Raw genomic sequence first — 23483 nt, forward strand, 5'->3', positions numbered from 1 at the left:
TAATATGTATAGTTGGGATTAAGTTTTTCAATGTGCATTACTTTGCATTTATCAACATTGACTTTCATCTGCCATTTTGTTGCCCAGTCACCCAGTTTTGCAAGATCCTTTTGTAGATCTTCGTAGTCTGCTTTGGACTTAACTATCTTGAGTAGTTTTTATCATCTGCAAATTTTGTATCATCTGCAAACTTTGCCACCTCACTGTTTACCCCCTTTTGCAGCTCATTTATGAAAACGGTGAACAGGACAGATTCCAGTGCAGAACCTTGGAGGACCCTGTATTTACCTCTTTTCACTGTTTAAACTGGCCATTTATTCCTACCCATTATTTCCTATCTTTTAATCAGGGCAATGCTGCTTACTTTGCTTAAGAGCCTTTGGTGTCAACGTTTCTGAAAGTCCAAGTATACTATATTAACTGGATCTCCCTAGTCCACATGCTTGTTGACACCCTCCAAGAATTCTAATAGATTGGTGAAGCATGATTTCCCTTTACAAAAGCTATGTTGACTCTTCCCCAACATATCTTGTTCACCTATGTGTCTGATAATTCTGTTCTTTCCTATAGTTTCAACCAATTTGTCTGGTACTGAAGTTAGGCTTACCAACCTCTAATAGTCAGGATTGCCTCTGGAGCCTTTTTTAAAATCGGCCATACATTAGCTATCCTCCAGTCATCTGGTACAGAGGTTGATTTAAACATTAAGTTACATACATATCGCAGTTAGTAGTTCGGCAATTTCATATTTGGGTTCTTTCAGAACTCTTGGATGAACATCATTTGGTCCTGATGACTTATTATTGTTTAATTTATCAATTTGTTCCAAAACCTCCTCTACTGACACCTCAACCGGGGACAAATCCTTAGATTCGTCACGTAAAAAGAATGCGTCAGGTGTGGGAATCTCCTTCCCGCCCTCTGCAGTGAAGACCAATGCAAGGAATTCATTTAGCTTCTCTGCAACAGCCTTGCCTTCCTTGAGTGTTCCTTTAGCACAGGGGTAGGCAACCTACGGCACTGGTGCCGAAGGCGGCACGCGAGCTGATTTTCAGTGGCACTTACACTGCTTGGGTCCTGGGCACTGCTCCGGGGGGCTCTGCATTTTATTTAATTTTAAATGAAGCTTCTTAAACATTTTAAAAACCTTATTTACTTGACATACAACAGTAGTTTAGTTATATATTATAGACTTGTAGAAAGACATCTTCTAAGAACATTAAAATGTATGACCGGCACGCAAAACCTTAAATCAGAGTGAATTAATGAAGACTCGGCACACCATTTCTGAAAGATTGTCGACCCCTGCTTTAGCACCTCAATTGTCCATTGGCCTCACTGATTGTTTGGCAGGCTTCCTGCTTCTAATGTACTTAAAGAAATGTTGCTGTTAGTTTTTGTGTATTTTACTAGTTGCTCTTCAAATTCTTTTTTGGCCTGCCTACTTATACTTTTACACTAGACTAGTCAGAGTTTATGTTCCTTTCTATTTTCCTCAGTAAGATTTAACTTCCAATTTTAAAAGCAATTTTTTTGCCCCAACCACCTTTTTCACTCTTTTGTTTAGCCATGGTGGAATTTTTTTAGTCCTCTTACTGTTTTTTGTTTTTTTAAATTTGAGTTATAAATTTAGCTTGCGCCTTTATGATGATAAGTATCAGAGGGGTAGCCGTGTTAGTCTGGATCTGTAAAAGCAACAAAGAATCCTGTGGCACCTTATAGACTAACAGGATTCTTTGTTGCTTTATGATGATGATTTTCAATAGTTTCCATGCAGCTTGGAGGCATTTCACTCTTGTGACTATTCCTTTTAACTGCTATTTAACTTGCCTCTTCATTTTTGTGTAGTTTCCCTTTTTGAAGTTAAACACTATTGCAATGGGTTTATTTGGCATTTCCACCCCTACAACAAAGATAAATTTAATGACATTATGGTCACTATAACTGAGAGATTCAGCTACATTTACCTCTTGGACCAGATCCTGGAGCCAGTTAGGACTAAATCAAGAATTACCTATCCCCTTGTGGGTTCCAGGACTAGCTGCTGCAAGAAGCAGTCATTAGTGGTGCCTAAAAATTTTATTGCTGCATCCTGTCCTGAGGTGACATGTACCCAGTCAATACGGGGAGAGTTGAAATCCCCCATTATTATTAGGCTTTCTGTTTTTTGTAAAAGCAGCAAAGAATCCTGTGGCACCTTATAGACTAACAGACGTTTTGCAGCATGAGTTTACGTGGGTGAATACCCACTTCGTCGGATGCAAGTAGTGGAAATTAGTGTTTTTTGTAGCCTCTCTAATCCCCCTGAGCATTTCACAATCAATGTCACCATCCTGGTCAGGTGGTTGTTAGCATCTCCCTACTGCTATACTCTTATCAATCAAACATGAAGTTTTTATCCATAGAGATTCTATTATATGGTTTGATTCATGTAAGGTTTTTACTATATTTGACTGTATGCTTTATTTCACATATAGTGCCACTTCCCCATCAGCATGAACTACTCAGTCATTCCTATATATTTTGTACCTTGATATTACAGTGTCCCATTGATTATCATCATTCCATCAAGTTTTTGTGATGTCTATTATATCAATATCCTCATTTAATTCCAAGGCACTCAAGTTCACCCATCTTAATATTTAGGCTTCTCCCCAGTCTACTCCTCTGTAGAATGCAAAATCTGCAGGTTTTCCAAGATCAGAAGCTAATTCTTAATTTGTCAGAGAAAGGTAGACCCAGCCCCAGACACAAACAACATCAGTGATACAATGCTCTATGTGGGAGACACTCCTGCAGTTTTCATCTATGGCCCTGAAACATGAGGATTTCACTAGCCCATTTTTATCCTGGTCAGACTCATAACACTTTCCAATATTTTTAAAATCCAGCTACCGTGTTTAATGGTACAGCCAGAAAACCCAAACTAGCTCTGGCCACGTCACTAGGATATAAGCAACAGTGTTAGCTTTTTATCCAAGATAAGTAAACTGCATTAACATTTATTATTCATCTAGTGTAAAGACTTTTATAGACTTAATGACAGGCTGCATTCATTGTTCTGTTTATCAAGGACTCTCAATTGCATCTTCAGATGGATAAACTGCACTTTCCAAAGAATAAACACTGTGGGATGAGAGAGCACCTGACTGTCTCTTTTCTTTAATCATTCACCTTAGCCTTTTGTTGTTTTCTTTTTCACCCCTCTTTCTCTGTCATCTCCACTGGGTGTTAGTACTTTTGGATCCCCTACCTGCCTGTCCCAACTTTTTAATCATGTGCCTTGCAAAAAAAAAAAAAAAAGTGAGGCAGTGGATGTGTCTGAGGATACAAGGAAGTGTGATAATCATCATGCTAATGAGGAGCTTAGCTGTGCGTGTAAGCCTTACTCTTGCTACTAGATAGGAGTAATTTGCCTCTTGAACGCAGCCTACTATCTGAGTCTTTCTCATCACTTTTTACCTTAAATTTACAACATTCCAAGTTAAGCAGAAGTCACACCTGAATTTGGAGACTTTGGAGCAATTCCTGTGGTCATGCCGACGCTACGGGAACTATATTGGCATAGCTATGATGCTGTAGCTATACTGGCATAACCCTATAGACACAGCATACAGCATACAGCAATGGAAAGGGACACCATTTCCCTCAGTAACAGTAACAGTAGCTAAGTTGACAGAAGCATTCTTCTACCGACCTAGCTGTGTCTACACCAATGGTTAGGTTGGCATAACTACAGCACACCCCTAAGCACCACAGCTACATTTTAAGTGTAAACTAGGCCTCTGATGTACTGAGCACCCCACATTCCATAGACACTAATCATTCAATGGGAAGCGCTCAGCCCTTTATTTGCTAGCTGGGGCTACTTTCTATGCCTCTTCAGGAGAATCTTTGAACCTTCCTTTTACTGCTGCATTGAGCTCAGCAGCCCACATTAAAACAGCCTTTTTAATATATCTACTTTGTTTTTTCCTTTAAAGTGCTTTGCAACTAATCTAATTTCATGGACTCTTGCATTTGGATGGTAATGCTAAGAATTCTGCCGAAAGTACAGGATTTCCCCCAAAATCTATGCAAAGTAAAAATTGGCATGGCCACACAGCGCTAGAAAAGTTGTTAGAGGTGAGATAGGGCATATGAAAGGCTGGTTATGTCTGTATATTAATTGCTTAATTATGTGAGGCTGCATAATGTAGCTAAAATTAACACTCCACAGTAGTAATATGCGCCTGTTGGTGTAGTAATAAGATATGTTCTGCTTACTGCCCCTATATGTTATGATTATGCAGTTACGGAGTGGGTGTGACAGCAACAAAATGAGCAAATTATCTCATCTGGAGTGCTTTGTTGTATTTATTGTGTATATTTCTATGTCGTGTTTGCTGTCATAGCTTCACAGATGCATAAAAAATGGCATAACTTTCTTTCAAAGTATTAAATGTTCCCATCTGTTGCAGATCCACTGTTTGTAGAGCTGATTTCAGTGGTCACATCTGAAACAGGAAAGAGAGAATCCTATTGTTCAAATGACTGTGCTAATGAGTACAGAAGTTTTTATCACAAAACAGCGGAAATGATAAATGATCCCAATTGCCTGCAGGGCCAGATGTAAAACAATCTGGAGCCTTAGTCATGCCTCAACTTGGGGCCCCAACCCTATTTTCGGTGTCAACCAGAACATCTGCTGGGCTACCTAGGAGTCACCACAACTCCTCTGGGACCTGGTGGGACTGCTCGTTTCCCTGGACCACCAGTCCCTGTGTTCTGGTGGGCTAGGATCCATCCCAGAGGAGGAAGACTTCTTCCCCCACCCACCTTAGCAGAGGTCGCTGAGTAGGAGGCCACTGCCAGCACCCTCCCAAGCTCAGCAGAGCCCTGAACCAGGGCTTAGCTGTGAATGCAGATACTTTATCAGTTAGCTGCCATAGCGCTAACAATGGTTTCATCCTGGTCTGTGTGTTCAGCCAACACAAATACCATCAGAAATACTGACCCATTGTGCTAGGCACTGTGCAGACACACTGTAAGAGACGGTCTCTGCCCTGAAGGGCAGACAAAGAGTGGGAAACGGGAAATACTGTTAGCTCCATTTTAGCAACATGGAGCTGAGGCACACAAAGAATTAGTGACTTGCCCAAGGTTATACAGTCAGTCTGTGGCAGAATTGGGATTTGAATCTCGATCTCCTTCAGCCGCATCTGGTGCTTTAACCACTGGATAATCTTCTGATTCACAAGGCTTTAAAACTAGTTTATATGTTATACAACATCCATTGCTTATATTTGACACACACTCATATCCTGGGTGACCAGTTTCAAAGCTTAGGTATCAAATAACTACTAAGAGCAGCACTAGATACTCCACAAGTAATATCTAGACTTGCTTGTGATACTTAACAAAAAATTCCCAGCAGATTCACAAATAATAATAAAAAAAATTTAAAGCCAAAATTCACAGAATTTTGTATTCATACATAACTTCTTGACTGTGATGAATCACATGTTTGGAGTTAAGTTTAGACTAGATTGATGCATGAGTCACACTATACTGCAGTTTTAAAGAAACATTCATTATTTTTAGAATTCTGCTTATAAACCAGCAGCTTTTCCGTTTACTGCCCAAGGGTGAAAGAGTAGCTGTCATTTCCCTGACAGAACACACTGTACCATATGTCTATCAATGGGACTCCCACAAAGTTTCGTGGCAGAGGTAAATGTGAAACAAAACTTTCTCTCTCTCCCTCTCTCTCTCTGCCTTTTAAAGCATGATCCCTTTTGGATAATTGATTATACAATGCTATTATCAACTACAACAGATCCCGGAAGATTCAATCTGTGCAAGGGAATTAACTCTTCATTTCTGGCAATTCCATTTTCTCTTAATGTCTAGGCTTTTGTCATTTGACAGAGAGTTGCACAATAGAGCCACAGGACATTGTATAAACTGGCAATAGAAAGTCCGACACTCCCAACTTCGTGTCTCATCATCCTTGAGAAACTCATGCTGCTGGAATCCTAATGTTTTCGTTTCTCTCTCTAAAGAATTAAATAAAATGCTTATTAGTTCTTTTGTTGGCATAATGCGAAAGTCTGTAAAGATTTGGAAGGAAGATGAGACAATTAAGAAATTCAATGGACTATAAGAAAACTGCAGAGAATTATTAGGATTTTGAGGGATATGAAATAAACGTTAGGACATGAAGGACGTTTTTTAAAATGCCTAGATATTGTCAAAGTTAGACTCAGGATTCACAGTTTGTCAGACCACTCTGTTTTATTAGCACAGCGCTCTGCTAATAACACCCAGATAATGTGAGCCCCATGCAAGACACAAACTATCTTATTTAGGCTGTAGCTACACTTAGCACTTCAAAGCGCTGCCGCGGTAGCGCTGCCGTGGCAGCGCTTTGAAGCGCTAAGTGTAGTCAAAGCACCAGCGCTGGGAGAAAGCTTTCCCAGCGCTGTCCGTACTCCACCTCCCTGTGGGGAATAACAGACAGCGCTGGGAGCCGCGCTCCCAGCGCTGGGGCTTTGACCACACTGGCGCTTTGCAGCGCCGCAATTTGCAGCGCTGGAGAGGGTGTGTTTTCACACCCTGCTGCAGCGCTGCAAATTTGTAAGTGTAGCCAAGCCCTTATACAGATAAAAGGGTGAGAACTTAACAAGGTAACAAAGGAAGCAGAATCTGATAAGTTTACCTGGGTTAGGCATGCATAGCTTATTTCCTTACTAACTATTACCGATCTTCTGTTAATGTTTCTCCATTAGCACCATTGTTTATGCCTAATGTTTCTTTTCCTGGCACCTGTATTTCAACATTTCTTATTTCTGCTTAAAGGTACATACAACATTTCTTTAATCCATTCTTATTTTTACAATATAATTCATTCTACTTTCACAATATGAGAGTCTCATTTTCAGAAGTGACGTAGGAACATTTATTGAAAGTCAATGGAACTTAGGATCCTAAGTCACTTAAGTACTTTGGAGTATTTTACCTGAAAGCCCTAATGGTGATATTAGATATTGATGATGGAACCTGCCTCTGCTGTATTGTAATTTGCTAAGCACAAGACTGATTTGTATCATCATGAAATATTTTTTTGCTCCGTGGTGTTTACTTCCTTAACATACTTGTAAATATTTAATATATCCCCCTTAGTCATTGTTCACCTAAACTATATGGGGGGGAATTCATTCTTGATGTAATTCTGTTGATTTCACTCAAGTCACAGAAAGGACGAATTTGTCTTTGTGGCACAGTTTTCAGTGTGTTGCTGACTGTGATAAAGGAAACACCATGGGTGAAGTAAAGTAAAAAAAATAACAAGCAAAAGAACCCAAACCTATTCCTCCTGAACATACCTCCAAACCCAGTGATAGACAGTGAGATGGATGGGTTCAGTGCTGCGAAGGTTCCATGCACCCTGTTTGGATGTCCAAAATCAGTGGCAGGGAGACAACTTATGGAAGGAGGATGAGGCATGAAAGGAACAGAATATAGGAGTGGGTAAATAGGATGGAGGGAGAAAAAAATGGAGGAAGATCTGTGATGGCAAGAGAGAGACTGAAATGGAGAAAGGGGAAGGCAGAAGACTCACTAAACTGCTATCAGGACTTTATTTTTGTCACTTGTGTGTTCTGAGGCCCCCAGGGCTGGATCCAGCTTTTATGCCTCCCCAAGCGGCAAAGTTAGGGAAGAAAAAAAAGCCGTGATAGATGGCACTTCGGCGGCAGCTCTACCACGCCGCTCCGTTCTTCGGCGGCAATTCAGCGGCGGGTCCTTCGCTCTAAGAGGGACTGAGGGACCCACCACCGAATTGCCACTGAAGACCTGCACGTGCTGCCCGTTTCCATAGGCTGCCCCAAGCACCTGCTCTCTTCGCTGGTGCCTGGAGCCGGCCCTGGAGGCCCCAGTTCACGAATGCACCTAAACACGAACTTAATTTTTAGACTGATATTTCAAACCATTGAAATCAATAGGACGTAAGCGCATGTTTAAGGCTGACTTCTCAAGTGCTTTCCTGAATTGGGCCCTTATTGTGCAAGTCTAGGTAGTTTATATCACTGTCTGGCCAACAGAAGCATGGACGAAAAGAAGGAGAAGTAGAATGTGCTGCCTGACAATTATGATTTTCAAAGTACTTGGGCTCAGTTACTTGTGCTTTTGGGGCAAAACTACTACCTACAAAGGTACCCAGATTTACCACACTTCTGTGAGGAGACTGGAGGAACGTAGCTGTCTTTAAGCAGCTATTCACATTAGAGGACTGGGAGAAACGTCAGTAATTAAACTGAACAACCAAACTAAACTAGCCACGTTATTCAATTAAGAGAGAACAGTCTATTTTTATTAGCAAGTAAATGGCATTGACATTTCTTGTCAGATATGGGACACTCATAAGCTTGACCTTCTTCCTGATACTAGAATCATAGAATTCAAGATCAGAAGGGACCATTATGATCATCTAGTCTGACCTCCTGCTAGATGCAGGCCACATAAGCCAATCCACCCACTCCTTTAGCAAGCGACCCCTGCCCCATGCTTCGGAGGAAGGCGAAAAACCTCCAGGGCCACTGCCAATCTTCTCTGGAGGAAAATTCCTTCCCGACCCCAAATATGGCGGTCAGCTGAACCCCGAGCATGCGGGCAAGACTCTCCAGCCATACCCTCTGGAAAAAGGTTATATCATATCATTGACCCATTGTACTATTTACCAGTGTGGCACTTAATTGACCTATTGACTAAGCCCGTTATCCTATCATACCATCTCCTCCATAAACTTATCTAGCTTAATCTTAAAGTCGTGGAGGTCCTTCGCCCCCACTGTTTCCCTCGGTAGGCTGTTCCAGTATTGCACTCCCCTGATGGTTAGAAACCTTCGTCTAATTTCAAGCCTGAATTTCCTGACTGACAATTTATATCCGTTTGTCCTCGTGTCCACATTAGCACTGAGCTGAAATAATTCCACTCCTTCCCTGGTATTTATCCCTCTGATATATTTAAAGAGTACATTGTTACTCTGACAAATCCTCCCCATCATATAGAGATACTTCCTTATCACCCTTTCAGGCCTGCTGATGCCGTAAATCCAACTTCCCATTTGGCAGAAAGATGCTGTGCTCAGTGATTTATCTGTATTTTTTTAACTTGCTGTCCACAACAGGTTTGTGTTACATCATCACTTTCTTCACTTCCAGTATTAAATACTTACTTATGGGAAGAACACTGAACTTCTCTATGCCATGTAGCCTTTTTAGCGTATGATCCTAGGGCACTGCAGAATGTGGGAGTTTGGCAGGATCAAACTCTTAGTCCTGTTAAAGTTGAACTGCACTAAATCTGCCTTTGTTCAGAGTATATGTAACTTGAAGGCCATGGGACATGCTATGCCATGCAGGAGGTTCCAGCAGGGTAGATCACTCCTGGGTTGCTGCGGGGGAAATGCAGTTTGTTTATTTATTATCCTTTGTCATTTGATTTGATAGAATATTTAATAGAAACTAATCTGTGAGAAGAGTTTTGCCTCTTTTTCTGCTTATGAATTGCCCATGAGCAATTTACAACTTTCACAGAGGTATTGGTTGTTCAAGATTACTAATGGAGTGATTTCTATGAATAATTCTCAGCCCGTTCACGAGCAGTTCAGGCAGTTGTATCCATTTTTTTCAGGTGGGGACCTCACTTCTGTCATACATGCTTATGTCATGGGTATGTCTAGATTGCAAACAGAGGCTGTGAATGCAGTTTTTGCAGACATACCCAAACTAGCTTTCATCTAGCTATCCTGCATACAGGAGCAGGGTTCCTAAAGGGCTTGTACAGTACATGCCGAAATGCAAGCTGCCACAGCTTCACTGCTACTTGAACTGCAATCATACCCAGTTATTGCAATCTAGATGTACTCACTGTGAGATTATAGTGTAATCAGCTCTATATGGAGCTACATCTGAGAGCCACTGAAGAACTGAAACTGATCCAGTGTGGCAGCCGTGTCAATGGTAGATGTTGCTGTGAGCACAGTACACTATGTGATCTGCAGTGATTGCCTCTTGGTTTCTTGGACTTTAATGTGTTTGTTTTGACCTCCTTGAGGCAGCTTCTCTTGCTATACTGCCCTGCTGCTGCTGCAGTCAGCAGAGGTGCTCAAGCTGGAACCCAGCCCCATATGAAAGTGGGAGAGCTGCTATCAAGTGAATAACTCACATTGACAGCTTTCCTGGGTTTCAGTATGGAAATAATGCACACAAACAAAGCAAATCTTATTTTCCTTAATGCAGTGGCTGTCTAGCCATGGACCATAGAGCATTTACTAGTGGATTATAAAGAGCTGTCTTGTCTCTTGATGGCAACTCACCTTTTTGATTTTTAGCTGCTAAATTGCATTAAAAGAAGCTAAAAATACCATGCTTTCCCATCAAAATAATTGCTGTAACTGCTGCAAGGGATGCGACTGTGATATCTTGCATATATGTAGATCGTGACAAAAGCCAAGAAAAGCAGGCATTTTTGAACTCAACCTATGTAGTAAACTACTTTGCTATTATTTAATTATTCTTACTATGTTTCCAATGCATTACTATGGAATCCCTCTGGCAGTCAAAATAACAGGCCTGATTTTCCGCGCTTATATCCGGAAGCATTTTCACTTACACCAGCGTTCAAGTGCGTCCAAGCCAATGGAATTACTTCCCTGTGAAAATGGTTTGAGAGGAGAATTGTCTGAAAAAATAAAGCTGCATTCCTCTTGAAGAGAGTTTGTAATAAAAAGAGGCAAACCTGACAACATTGTTCATTATTCGCCTAATCCTAATTTTAGCAAAGCTTGTCAGCTCTCTCTCTGGGGACCTGGAAAACGGCTAATACCAGCATCTTGCCTTTATCAGGAAAATCCTACCTACACATCAAATGGAGGTTAGTCAAACAAGAAGAGAGGCTTAGAAAGTATTTGGGGGATTAGATGGTGAAATATTTAGGAATGTACAAGCCTGATTCAAGGTAGTTGGCATGGGGACAGGAGAAAAAAGGAAACTAAAAAACCCTTTTAGAAGATATTGTCATAGACTGGCTAGTGGATGTGTTCCACTACATTCTACTAGAGGGAACCAGAACATCATCACTGTATGATTCATAGACCCTCCAGTGCTAATAGATGAAGGGGATTCTCTTTTTAGCTTAAATGGCAAGGACCTGTGCTTCTGGGGCAGGAAGATCTGAGGCCTAACTCCGCTGCTACCATGGAGTTGTATGTGCAACATAGTGCCATGTTAAAGTTCTCAGGTTACCATAGGCTTTTTGCAATGCTTAATAAAGGGCGTAAGAAATAGCAATACAACAGGCTTTGGGCTTACTGCATGGCAAGCCACAGTGTGAATCTACAGTGCACCAGCTTGCTGTGCAGGAATGTCCTGTGTGGACATTGATACAGAGTCCTGAAAGTTTGGCTTGTTAACTTTCACTGCAGGGTGGCATGTTACTGCGCAGCAAGCTGGTGTGCTGTAGAGTCACACCTCGATTTGCCATGTGGTGACTTGCTGTGTAGACAAGCCCTTTGTATGTAATAGGGAACAGATCAAAGGCGTTCAACCATCCCTTGTTAGACAATCACTAGTAATAGGTAATTTCTACACCAGGATACAATGGACACAAAGCAGCCATGAGTTCCTCCATCCACATATCTCTGGTGGACAGGGCACAGAACCTTACAGGCAGAGCCAAGCTAAGCCCCCCCCTCCTCTCCCTTAGGAACTCCTGGTGCAGGAGGCATGCTTGAAGCATATTTGGGCAGGCCAGGGGAAGCAGGTGGTATGGCTGGGGCACTCTGATGTCCAGCTATTGCAGCTGCCACAATGGCTTATCGGTGTGATGCTGGCAAATGAGGTGCCAGCTCATGCCAGGGCCCCAGGCCTCACCGAACACTTGCAAATGCATAGCTGGAAACCAGTCCGGCTCACCTGTGTATTAGCATGTTCAAAATAGCTCTTGGATGTTAAGATAATAAGACTCCATTTAGTGTTTAGACTTTATGAAATGTTTGCAGGCAGCTGCATGTATTGATCTTGCTTATAATCTCTATAGCCCATGGTATAAAGTTATATTGAGTGTTTGCACTGTAAACCTCTGTAATTGTGTAACTCACCAAACAGGAAAAGAAGCATTAATTAAGGATAAGTGCTCATCCTGCATGTAAGATGCCTCACTGATGCTACATATTTGCCTTCAAAGGACAGCGGGCCTGCTGAATACATTCCTAACTCCCTCCATGAAGAGGAGACCTATGCATGAACTCATCCCATCAGTTTTGGACTCTGGAGTGGAGGGGATTAAAAATCCCTGTCCAGGAGTAACTGAGGCCATGTCTACACAATTATGTCGACCTAATGTTGGCATTCAGCTGTCGCAGTTATTAAATCGCTTGTGTGTGCGCACACTTGGCTCCTTGTGTCAGTGGTGCATGTCATCACCAGCAGCACTTGTATTGATTGTATTGTCAGTGTGGGGCATTGTGGGATGACTCCTGAAAGCCAGTAACAGTCACTGTAAACAACAGTGTCTGCGCTGACACTGCATTGATTTAATTACATCAGTGGTGACTCTACGCCACTTGGGGAGATGATGTCACTAAATTGGCATAGATGCACTTATGTCAGCAGGAGCCAAATTTAAGTAAAGACACTTCCACAGCTAAGTTGATGCAAAACAGCTTATGTCAACCTAAGGAAGACCAGGCCTGGATCTCTTTGCTGTTTGGACTCTCATGAGGGCTGAAGCTAAGAAACAAAAGTAGAGAGCTCCTGGGTCAACTTGGGTTAGCCCTAAAAGACATTCAGTGGACAGATTATTACATCTCTGTCCCTTCTTGGAACCCTAAACTGTAACTCATTTGTGCTTATATGTTGCCTGCTTTAACCTGTAAATAGCTCTCTCATTTCTTTGTCCTAGTTAATAAATTCTTAGTTAGTTTACTATAGGATTGGCTCCCAGTATTGTCTTTGGTGTGAGATCTAAGGTATAAATCCCCATCTGCTGGAGACAGGACACTAGATGGTGAGGGCTCTGAGTTATTACAGAGAATTCTTTCCCAGGTATCTGGCTGGCAGGTCTTGCCCACATCCTCAGGGTCTAACTGATTGCCACATTTGGGGTTGGGAAGGAATTTTGCCCTGGGTCAGATTGGCAGAGACCCTGGGCTTTTTTTGCCTTCCTCTGCAGCCTGCAGCACAGGTCACTTGCAGGTTTAAACTAGTGTAAATGGTGAATTCTCTGTAACTTGCAGTTTTTAAACATTGATTTGAGGACTTCAATAACTGAGCCAGAGGCTAGGGGTCTGTGGTGAGGTTTTGTGGCCTGCAAAGTGCCAGGGGTCAGACTAGATGATCACGATGGTCCCTTCTGACTCAAAAGTCTATGATCTGGGGTAAGTGATTGGTCTCTTGGGACTGGGAGCAACTTGAATATTTTCTGATTTTTTGTGTAAGTGACCGTTTATCACTAAGTCCAGCTTGCGTGGGTGGCAAGCTAGACTGGAATGACCAGTCCATGATAAGACGGTTACAGTGCTTCAGAAGTTCACATTTGTTACTGGGCTGATGAAATCTAATTATAGAACATACCACCAGTTTGGGGTGTCTGCCCTGCTTTTTGACAGTGTGCCCTGAGATTGGCACTCATGGTCGTGAACCACTCCAGATAGCATGACAATAGTTATCATTATAGTTCTATAGGACACAAGTTAAGGTACATCGCAGGGCAGCTCTAACCTGCATTGGATGGGAGTTGATGGAGGGACACAAGCCCTTAACAGATCCAGGACTGGAGTGATACATTGCGTCCCTTCTCCTTCCCTGTGCTGGGCTCAGCACTGGCACAGGGATGACTCAGGCCCACTGTGTGTGCTCATTCGTGGGAATTTGCATGTGTTCTTTGTTCAAGTTTTTCCTTAACCTCAACTGAAATTCCTCCATCCTGAAAGCTTGTGTATGAGAAATAAATATCAGACACTAAAAGGGTGAGTGGGAAAAGAGGCTAATGGAGACATACTTGAGAGGTTTTGAAAAAGCTAGGGTAATAAAAGAAAAGAGCTGGTCCAGAGGACTAAACATCTAGTGGTTTTGTCAGTTGACTATTTTCATATCACCGTGTGCCAGTCAGATGTCCCTGCATGGATAAAAGCTGCCAAGGGAAGAAAAATGGCTTTAAGTGTTTCATGGAAGCTTGCTCATAAGTATCTCTGGTCACTTCCAGAAACTACTGATGTACCCTCAGTTTGTCCAATATTTCCCTCCCTTGGGAGCTGTTGAGCCACATAACATGACTTAGTAAAGACTCATGCAATTTTCTGGCTTTGTGAAAGTTCTACCTGATGAAAGAAGTTTGACAACAGGCTGAAGCGAAAAGTGACGTACGCTCAATAATGGGGTGTGTGGCTAAGAATTTTGAACTGACGCATTTTGCTCTAAAAAGATTAGACAAGTGAACATATTTTAGACCTGTAAGACTGTGCTATTAAGTCTTTTTTTAGCCTTTTCTAATCTGTCAGTCACCTTAAATCCAGTTATGCTCCACAACCTGTTATTTGACACATAGTGTCATTATTAGTTATTATTAATATCTACATATAGCCAAGAAAGATTTATTTTCCAGTCTGGATAAGCAAAGGTTCCTAGAATAAATACATATTATTTGTAAACTTCAACAGATGGTTACAGAAATGAAATTGTAGTTGTTTTCTTCTAGAGTCCACATTATTTATTCCTTCCAATTTGCAAATAATCTTTCATTAGCTTATTGTTACCCATAAAACTGAAACAAAGTAAACATAATTTGGGCAACATTCTCTGCATTTAGATGGACGTGAAGCTTTCATTGACACTGACAACATTTTGGATTAGTATTTATTTGTATAACTGTAGTGCCTAGAGGCCCCAACCAAGATACTGAGACCCTGTTGTGCTAGATTTTGCAGAATGCAGCATGGCAATGCAAGACCTCTAAAACAGCATAGGAAACACCTACAAATGGGAAAGACACGCAGAGGGATTCTTCCATGGCGGCTTTGTCTGGGTCACTGTGTAGAGAGGCTTTGAAGTTCTTCCAAAGCGAAACCCCACTCAGACAACGAGTGCAAAACAGCAAAGTGCACTGTAGCTCTGAGGCTGCAGCAATAGGAGCAGGACAGTTCCTCAGGTGTGGTGCAACTGTGGGGACAGAATTTTGTCACCTTTAGCACCCAGGGAAAATTCCTGTGCAAAGCCCAGATACTTGCTCACTTCCTGTGCAGCGCTCTCAGCCCATAGCTTTTTAAAAAGAAAGGAAAATCTTTAGGCAAATCTGTTTGCACTCAGTACTCTATTTATTTAGCTGATAAAAGGGAATGATTGCACTGTATAAGTGACTGAATGACTGTTGTCTTCCTCCTCTGGAGTAGCTTTAAGAATAGTAAATGTTTATTATGTTATCTTGGTTAAGAAACTCAGTAAACGTGTACAGTTTCTTTAGCAAAAGAGCCTTCTCGAGAGCCAGGAATCCAAGAGAAGGAGCAGTAGGGCAAGTTGTTATGCTCCTTTTCACTGAAAAGAAGAATAAGCCACATATACACTAGATATGCCAGTGTCTTATGATTGACATAGCCAAATAACTTTTGCTAAACATAAGAAAATACAGTTTAAAGGAATAACAGACCCATTTCTGGTCACTGTAGTGAAGAGGCAGGCAGGCTGACAACATTTGACAACCCTGGCCCATTGCAACTTAGCTATAGTACTCTGGCATAGTAACACATTTGTCTGTTTTTGGTTTATTTGTTTTTCTGGGTGAAGGCAAAGTTATTGTGTTAACTCTGCTCCAGAAAGCAGATGTTGGGAGAAGAAGCCTCCATCCTACAGCTGGTTGGGAATGGGAGGAAGCATCCCTTGAGAAAGAAGATCCTCTCCCTTTCTGATGTTAGAGAGCTCTCTGAGATCAGCTGCCCTTTAAGACTGGAGAGTCCCCCTCAGAGTGGCTCAGCCAGCTACCGGCCTGTCGAAAACAAAAGGGATAGTTGGTGCCACTCCCTTAGGAAATCTTTAATGATAAGCCACATTCAACCACTGTCACTTAGAAATGTTAGATAATGGTATGATGATCTGCCAGGGCCTTTAACTTCATACCCCTCAGGTTCCATCATCTGCTAATTATTTCCAAAAGGTCAGCATATGTTATGTACCCTGTATTTTTAACAGGCAGAATAAAATGTTTGGGGAAGATTAATCCCTTACTCTGAAGGAGAGAATCTGTTCTATCAGTCAAATACTGCTGGGCATGAGACACTAATTTCAGCTGCAGATTCAGCCTCCATAAAACTCTTGGTAACCAGTGAAGGAAGGTGATGGAAACCATTTCCGTAGGGGTGAAATTTAACCAGCTTCTGAGTTTCTCTATAATAAGGAAGAACAAGAACAAAACAGAACTAAGGTAACAAGAAGAAGAAGGGTAGATGTGCTACTCCACAGCCCACTGAGGACAAACCCTGTGCTTTGCATGATCCATTTCTTTTTCACACCTCTGCACTTCATCAACACTTGTCTGAATTTCAGCTAGTAACAAATTCCAGTTCTACTCCCTCTAAAGTCCCAATATTTGATTAGCCAATGTGGCTGCACCAGGAGCTTTTTAGGTGTATTCAAGGGATTTCACCTTTTGGGGCATGGGGAATACCTGTAACTTAAACATAAAGGGATGCTGCAGGGCTGAGCTAGGTTAAGATCACAGACATTCCTATTGTGACTTTCCTCAACTCTCTTGTGACAAACCACTAGCTCTAGGTGGGGCTTTGATTCAGGAAGCCCAGCAACACAATAGAAGAAAATCACTGGGGTCGAGGGATTAATCCTCTATTCAAAGGATCAGGCCTGGTCCTCTGGAATTGAGTTTCCCTGTTCTAAGTTTCTCCAGTCACCTCTACTTGACTTGGGAAAAGCTCAGACATCTCTAAGGATCTGACTCAAAGTCTGTTGACGTTTTTAGCCATTAACTTCAGGAGACTTTGGATCAGACCCAAAGACGTGGAAGTTCTCTCTTCTTTTGAACTCCTTTCTCCTTCAAGAATCACATTTAAAACAATTCCTCATTAATAACTTTCAAACCTCAACTTCCCTCTTCTTAGCTTAACATGACTTTAGAAAAGAGGTTTTCCTCCTGGATTTCTGCCCCATCTCCTCTTGCAAAACAAATGCTTCTTGATTGGAGGGTGAAAAACATGATTTCCTCTCACACACAATTCTCACCTCCCGCACTTCCCAACATTTCCATCAGGGTTGGAGCAATACTGAATTTGCCCAAGAGGAGTGGGCTGTAGGATTTTCTTCATGGCAATGTCGCTTCCAGGTTCCTCAGGAACCCTGTCTACCTGATCCACTCCCCACATAGAACCATAGAATATCAGGGTTGGAAGGGACCTCAGGAGGTCATCTAGTCCAACCCCCTGCTCAAAGCAGGACCAATCCCCAGCTAAATCATCCCAGCCAGGGCTTTGTCAAGCCTGATCTTAAAAACCTCTAAGGAAGGAGATTCCACCACCTCCTTAGGTAACCCATTACAGTGCGTCACCACTCTCCTAGTGAAAACGTTTTTCCTAATATCCAACCTAAACCTTCCCCACTGCAACTGGAGACCATTACTCCTTGTTCTGTCATCTGCTACCACTGAGAACAGTCTATATACATCCCCTTTGAAAACCCCTTTCAGGTAGTTGAAAGCAGCTATCAAATCCCCCCTCAGTCATCTCTTCTCTTCCAGTTTCCTCAGCCTCTCCTCATAAGTCATGTGCTCCAGCCCCCTGATCATTTTTGTTGCTCTCCGCTGGACTCTTTCCAATTTTTCCACATCCTTCTTGTAGTGTGGGGCCCAAAACTGGACACAGTACTCCAGATGAGTCTTCACAAATGCCGAATAGAGGGGAATGATCACATCCCTCGATCTGCTGCACCAACCATCCTTTCAAATGCCATAGAACCTCCCCCGCTTCAGCTGACCTATGGCTGCTAAGCTGATTCATTTCACCTGATAATATAAGAGTCTTACAGTTCCAATAGAAACACACCACTGTTTTGTCTAGGAATAAACTATATTCAGCTGGAGTTAAGGTTGATACCACATCTCAATAATTTAGGTTAAAAACTTTACAAGAATGTTGTAATTGATCCCCAAAACAAGCACCAAATGTGATATAGCCTAAGGTTAGTAAGGATTTTCACAGTCCCATGTGACATTTTCATAAGCAAACTAAGGAAATGTGGTTTAGATTAAATTATTATAAATTGGGTGCACAACTGGTTGAAAAACCATACTCAAATAATAATTAGCAATGGTTCACTGTCAAACTGGGAGAATGTATCTAGGAGTGTGTCACAGATGCATCCGACGAAGTGGGTATTCACCCACGAAAGCTCATGCTCCCAAACGTCTGTTAGTCTATAAGGTGCCACAGGATTCTTTGCTGCTTTTACAGATCCAGACTAACATGGCTACCCCTCTGATACAGTTTAAGAAAGTGGACAAATTGGAGAGTGTCCAGAAGATGGCAAGAAAAATTAAAATAGGTCTAAAAAAACTAGGCATGTTTAGTCTTGAGAAAAGAAAAGTTGATAAAGTCTTCAACTATGTTAAGTGCTGTGATAAAGAGGATGGCGATTAATTATTTTTCACTGAAGATATGACAAGAGGTAATTGGCTAAATCTGTAGCAAGGGAGATTTAGGTTAGAAATTAGGAAAAACTTTCAAATTATAAGGATAGTTAAATACTGGAACAGGTTACCAAGGAAGGCTTAGGGAGCCCCCATCATTTGAGGGTTTTTTGAACAGGTTAGACAAACACCTGTCAGGGATGGTCTAGGTTTACTTGGTCCTGCCTCAGTGAAGGGGAATGGATTACATGACCTCTCAAGAACCCTTCCAGCCCTACATTTTTATGATTATATGACAGTGCTCCAGATTGAGTCCTAGTACCTAAATGTGGCTTGACAAATACGTATAGTCTTTCATTTCAATTTGTACATCTAAAGTTTACAATGCAAATGAGTCTTTTTATGTTGTACCATTTCTCTTTACATATTCCAAATCTGTCTAGGCTGAAACCTTTTCCTCTGGGCTATCCTCTGGCTCTCTGTTTGCTCTCATAAACTTAGATATCATGGCAGTAATATAATAGGCAAAATCCCCAGGTGATGTAAATTAGCATACTGTCATTGACTTCACTGAAGCCTAGGGTGACCAGATGTCCCAATTTTATAGGGACAGTCCTGACATTCTGGGCTTTGTCTTGTATAGGCGCCTATTACCTCCCACCCCCGTCTCGATTTTTCACACTTGCTTTCTGGTCACCCTACTGAAGCCATACCAATTCACACTAGCAGACGATCTGGCCTGTATCTTGTCCCAAATGCGTTATTATGTACTGCTTCATTAAGAATTAGAAGACTTCAGTGGAATCTGAGGAATTCAAGACCTTAGCAGGTAGGATATTTTTGGTGTGAATGGAATGAACACTGTCAATGTTGTCTCCATACCCGCCCATAGCACTCATCATTTGAATTCCTTTTGAATGACCCTTCTGTGCATAATTAATTGCTAGTTTGTTCTGCATATACAGTTGCCACACTACCGAGCAAGGCAGCTATAGTCCCTCTCTATAGATCTTCGTTTGACCACAGGTGGAATACCGTATTCTGTTCCGGGCACCAGAAAGATATTGACAAAATGGAGGGACTTCAGAGATAAGCAAGAGATATCAGGAGGGAGCTGGAGGGATTGATAAATAAAGAAATATTAAATGAATGTGGGCATCTTCTGACCAGGACTATCACCCAGTAAGGGCTGCTGCTGGAATACTCTAAAGGGTGAGGAGTAAACAGAATTTTTTAATTACCAGGAAAATGACAAAATAGGTCTCACATTAAAATCAAAATTTCAGGTAATATATGATAGAATTGTCCCTGCCTGCAGGTATATGGGATCTTGGGGAACAATTACCACACGGGTGGAGTGCAAAATAAACTTTATTAAGAAAATACAAAAACAGGGAAAATTCAATAGTGAGGGGTATGGGGTTGTTAAGGTAGACAATTGGGCAGGGGTTTCTTTTTTTGGTAAACAGTAAGGGGGTTTCAATAGTGGGGTACAACACAGTAGGATACAATACAGTGGGTAATCAGTTAACACTGAGGTATAAATGTAACAGGTAGCTAGCGATTTCTATGTAAAAAGGTGTGTCACAGCAGCATATAACCAACTAACAGTTATGGATAAAATGTGTTAAACAACAAACAATTTTAGGTAAAAATGTGTCACAGTGGTGTAAATGTAGAATGTGAGGGGTATCAGAAAGGAAGAAAGTAACCAATGGGGTTTTATGCTAGAGATTTAAACTTAGTGAGACAGAGCAAACAGGCTGCAAACTTAAGCAGCAGAGAGAGTGTAACAAGGTAGAAAGACACAGAGAAGCTGGGGGGGTGTTGCAGTGGGAAGACAGACAATTACAATTATACAGAACACAGCAAAATCTTATCTATGAGCTAACTTAACCAAGACTACAGAAATTAAAACACAATGCAACAATTCTCTAAGCCTAACTTACAAATTATAATGCTAAACTTAACTTAATGGGTGCACCTTATGCTAAGGATAGTTCCAGAGGGCTGAGTGGTGTGTGTCCAGGACACAGCTCCAAAGAGGGGGGTGGGGGTGACTGCAGCAGTGGATACAGCTGAAAACAGTCCAAGGCAAAGCCCACAGGAGCAGAACTTAGCAGCAGCACAAACTTATTTTCAGTGGCAGAGTGCCACGGGGTTTAAGAGAGAGGTTTTAAAACACAGACCAAAGTTTAGCTTGAGTCTGTGTGCTGGGGAGACAGAGCCAGCAGCCAGGATGGAGGGGGGATTGTAAGAGAGGTTTTAGGACACAGACCAAGGTTTAGCTTGAGTCTGTGTGCTGGGGAGACAGAGCCAGCAGCTAAAATAATAAAATAAAAGTATAGAAAGTTTCACAGAGGGATTCTTACCATCCCACAAGGCAGCAGCAGAGGCAGAAGCAGCAAGAACATCAGAAGGCTTGGTACAGTCTTGATAATCAGGAGATCTCTCAGGCAGCAATTCGTTCTTCGTGGGGGGGGTTCAAAAATGGGGGTATGCTCAAAAATGAAACGAGAGCGGAGAAAGGACCCCCAGAACCCCTGGTTGATCAGACCAGGCAACAATGCAAGAACCTTTCTGAAGTCTGTTCAAAAAATGTCTGTTTTTAAAGGCAAACCCTGGCAGCTTCCCGCCAGTAACTCTGATTGGCTCCCCTTCTCACAGGGAGGAGAGCAGGCAGGGAAAAACTGCAGGTAGCCACATAGGCATGTTTGGACTAGCCCTGAGCCCAGAGGTATGACTCATGCCCAGGATCTTAAAAACACAATAGGTCTTGCAGCTCTGGACAGAGCCTACCCTACACCAAGCCCAGGTTTTAACAAGGTGATAACAGGACTAACCCTTTGAACAGGGCAGTGGTCCCACTTAGCATAAGTGGCCATCCCTTTGAGAAGGGCAATGGCTTTTGTTAAACAACTTAGGGGGCCCTCCCTTTGAGAAGGGCAGAGGCCCTGGTAAACAACTTAACAGCCAGGGAGGGGCGGCCACAGAGGAGAACAAGAACAAAATGGAGTAAGGGGGCAGCTTTAAGAAACAAAATGGAGCTGTAACAGACAAGAACAAGGCACAATTATCTCATTACTGTACAACCTGGCTAAGTAATGGGTAGTGGAGCCATGGGAGTCTTCTACATTTATTAAAGGGCCTTGGATACTTGCTATTTAGTATACAGTAGTGGCATACTTGTGCCTTCTTTTTAATGCGGTTAATGGCAATTTTGGGTTTACAGTGAGTACTATTTGTCACTTTCCTGCAAATTAAAAGATTAAAACAGAACAAAAACAAAAAAACCCTTTGCCCCTTTGAAGTGTTCCAGGAATGATGGGTATTAGCAACCCTTGTGGAGTAATGGGCATTTCTGCCATCTGTATAAGGTTGAAAGACTTTGAAATACCCTTACATCTTCTTAAGATCAATAATGCTTCAAAGAAAGAGAACTTATTTTCTGCATCGTAACAGATTATCAACCTTGGTTCTGATCCTGGACCACTGAAGTTATTGGAATTTTTTTCGATGACTTCAGAGGGCTTGTCTACATGGAGAGTTATTCAAGAATAGCTGTTCCCGATTAACTATTCCTGATTAACCCCATGTGTGGACATTCTTATTCTGAAATGAGTGCCATTCTATGAATTAATATAATCCATGTAGGAGTAGTTAATCCACTTGAAATGCAAACCCTACTTTATTCCAAATTAATTTTCATGTGTAGACAAGTTTTTAGACAATAATGGCAAATTAGATCTTAATGAGTAGATAACCAGAGTTATTTTTTACAAAGCACTAACATTTTCTAATTATGAACAAGAACCAGCTTCTCCTACACGACCCCCAGAATTTCTTTGGAAGTGGAACATCAGTTTAAGTTTTCAGTCCATGAAGAACTAAGTACTGTACTGCCAATTCTCACTGGGGTAGTTCAGAATTAGTGATTGACTACATAGCTATAATTTAAAAAAGATTAATTCACTAGTGACCTAAATACTTACAGAGTGGCAAATTGAAAACTGTTCCTAGGCAACAAGAACCCATTGACACAATGAACATTCCTCCTTCAGAAACTATTATCTAAGCAAAGAGGGAAAGAATATAGATCAGACTCCTGATGGGGGTGAGTGAGGAACATCACTAACTTTGACTAAATTCATCATGTATGGTAAGGTATTGCTATATTTCTTGTATGAGAGACCTCCAGGGAAACCCCAGGGTAAGTGCTGCTGGATGTGATGTGAGAGAAGAGTGCTATCTACAAGTCAATACTGAACCAATACCCAGCAGGGCAATAGGAGTAGTGTGCTGCTAGAGGTACTATCTTTCAGATGAGATCTAGCAGCTAGATATCAAACACTTGTGATTACTAAAGATCCCACTTCATTTTTCATAGGAGTAGGGATATTCACTGTCTTGGTGAAATTCAGTATATTTAGTGTATGTTTAAATACACCCCTATGTGCACTTCACTAGTAGGTACAACAATTGCTATACATACAATATTATGAGGGCACCACTCATGGCTCGATTGTTAAGACTGAATTGAGTTTTGCACTTAAAGTAGGGATTCAATCTCTAATACATATAAAGAAAACACTTCTTTCTCCCCAGACTTATACCACTTATTGTTTGGCACAAATAAACTGTTAGCACAAATAAACCCAAATAAACCCATTAATTTGTGGAACATTTTTTTTAAAAAGTCCTTTAAGAAATGTACCAACCTGTGCCAGACTTCTTTTATTTCAAATGATCTCAGCTCAATCTCAGGCATTGCCCATCTGCATAAAAATTGGTAGGGAGAGGTAGTTCTGTGTGTGTGT

The 23483-nt window shown here is 41.6% G+C and overlaps 1 long non-coding RNA gene across 1 annotated transcript; it reads right to left on the reverse strand.

Annotated features, from left to right (window-relative positions):
• Positions 1–15060: 15060 nt before the first annotated feature.
• LOC120395917 lies at positions 15061–22945 on the reverse strand. The gene is made up of 3 exons (XR_005592887.1): positions 22659–22945; positions 16260–16418; positions 15061–15200 (listed from the first exon to the last, which is right to left on the reverse strand). It is a non-coding gene; the product is annotated as an uncharacterized LOC120395917 (long non-coding RNA).
• Positions 22946–23483: the final 538 nt, after the last annotated feature.

Source organism: Mauremys reevesii, linkage group 1, assembly GCF_016161935.1.
Source record: "Mauremys reevesii isolate NIE-2019 linkage group 1, ASM1616193v1, whole genome shotgun sequence".
Lineage (NCBI taxonomy): Eukaryota > Metazoa > Chordata > Testudines > Geoemydidae > Mauremys > Mauremys reevesii.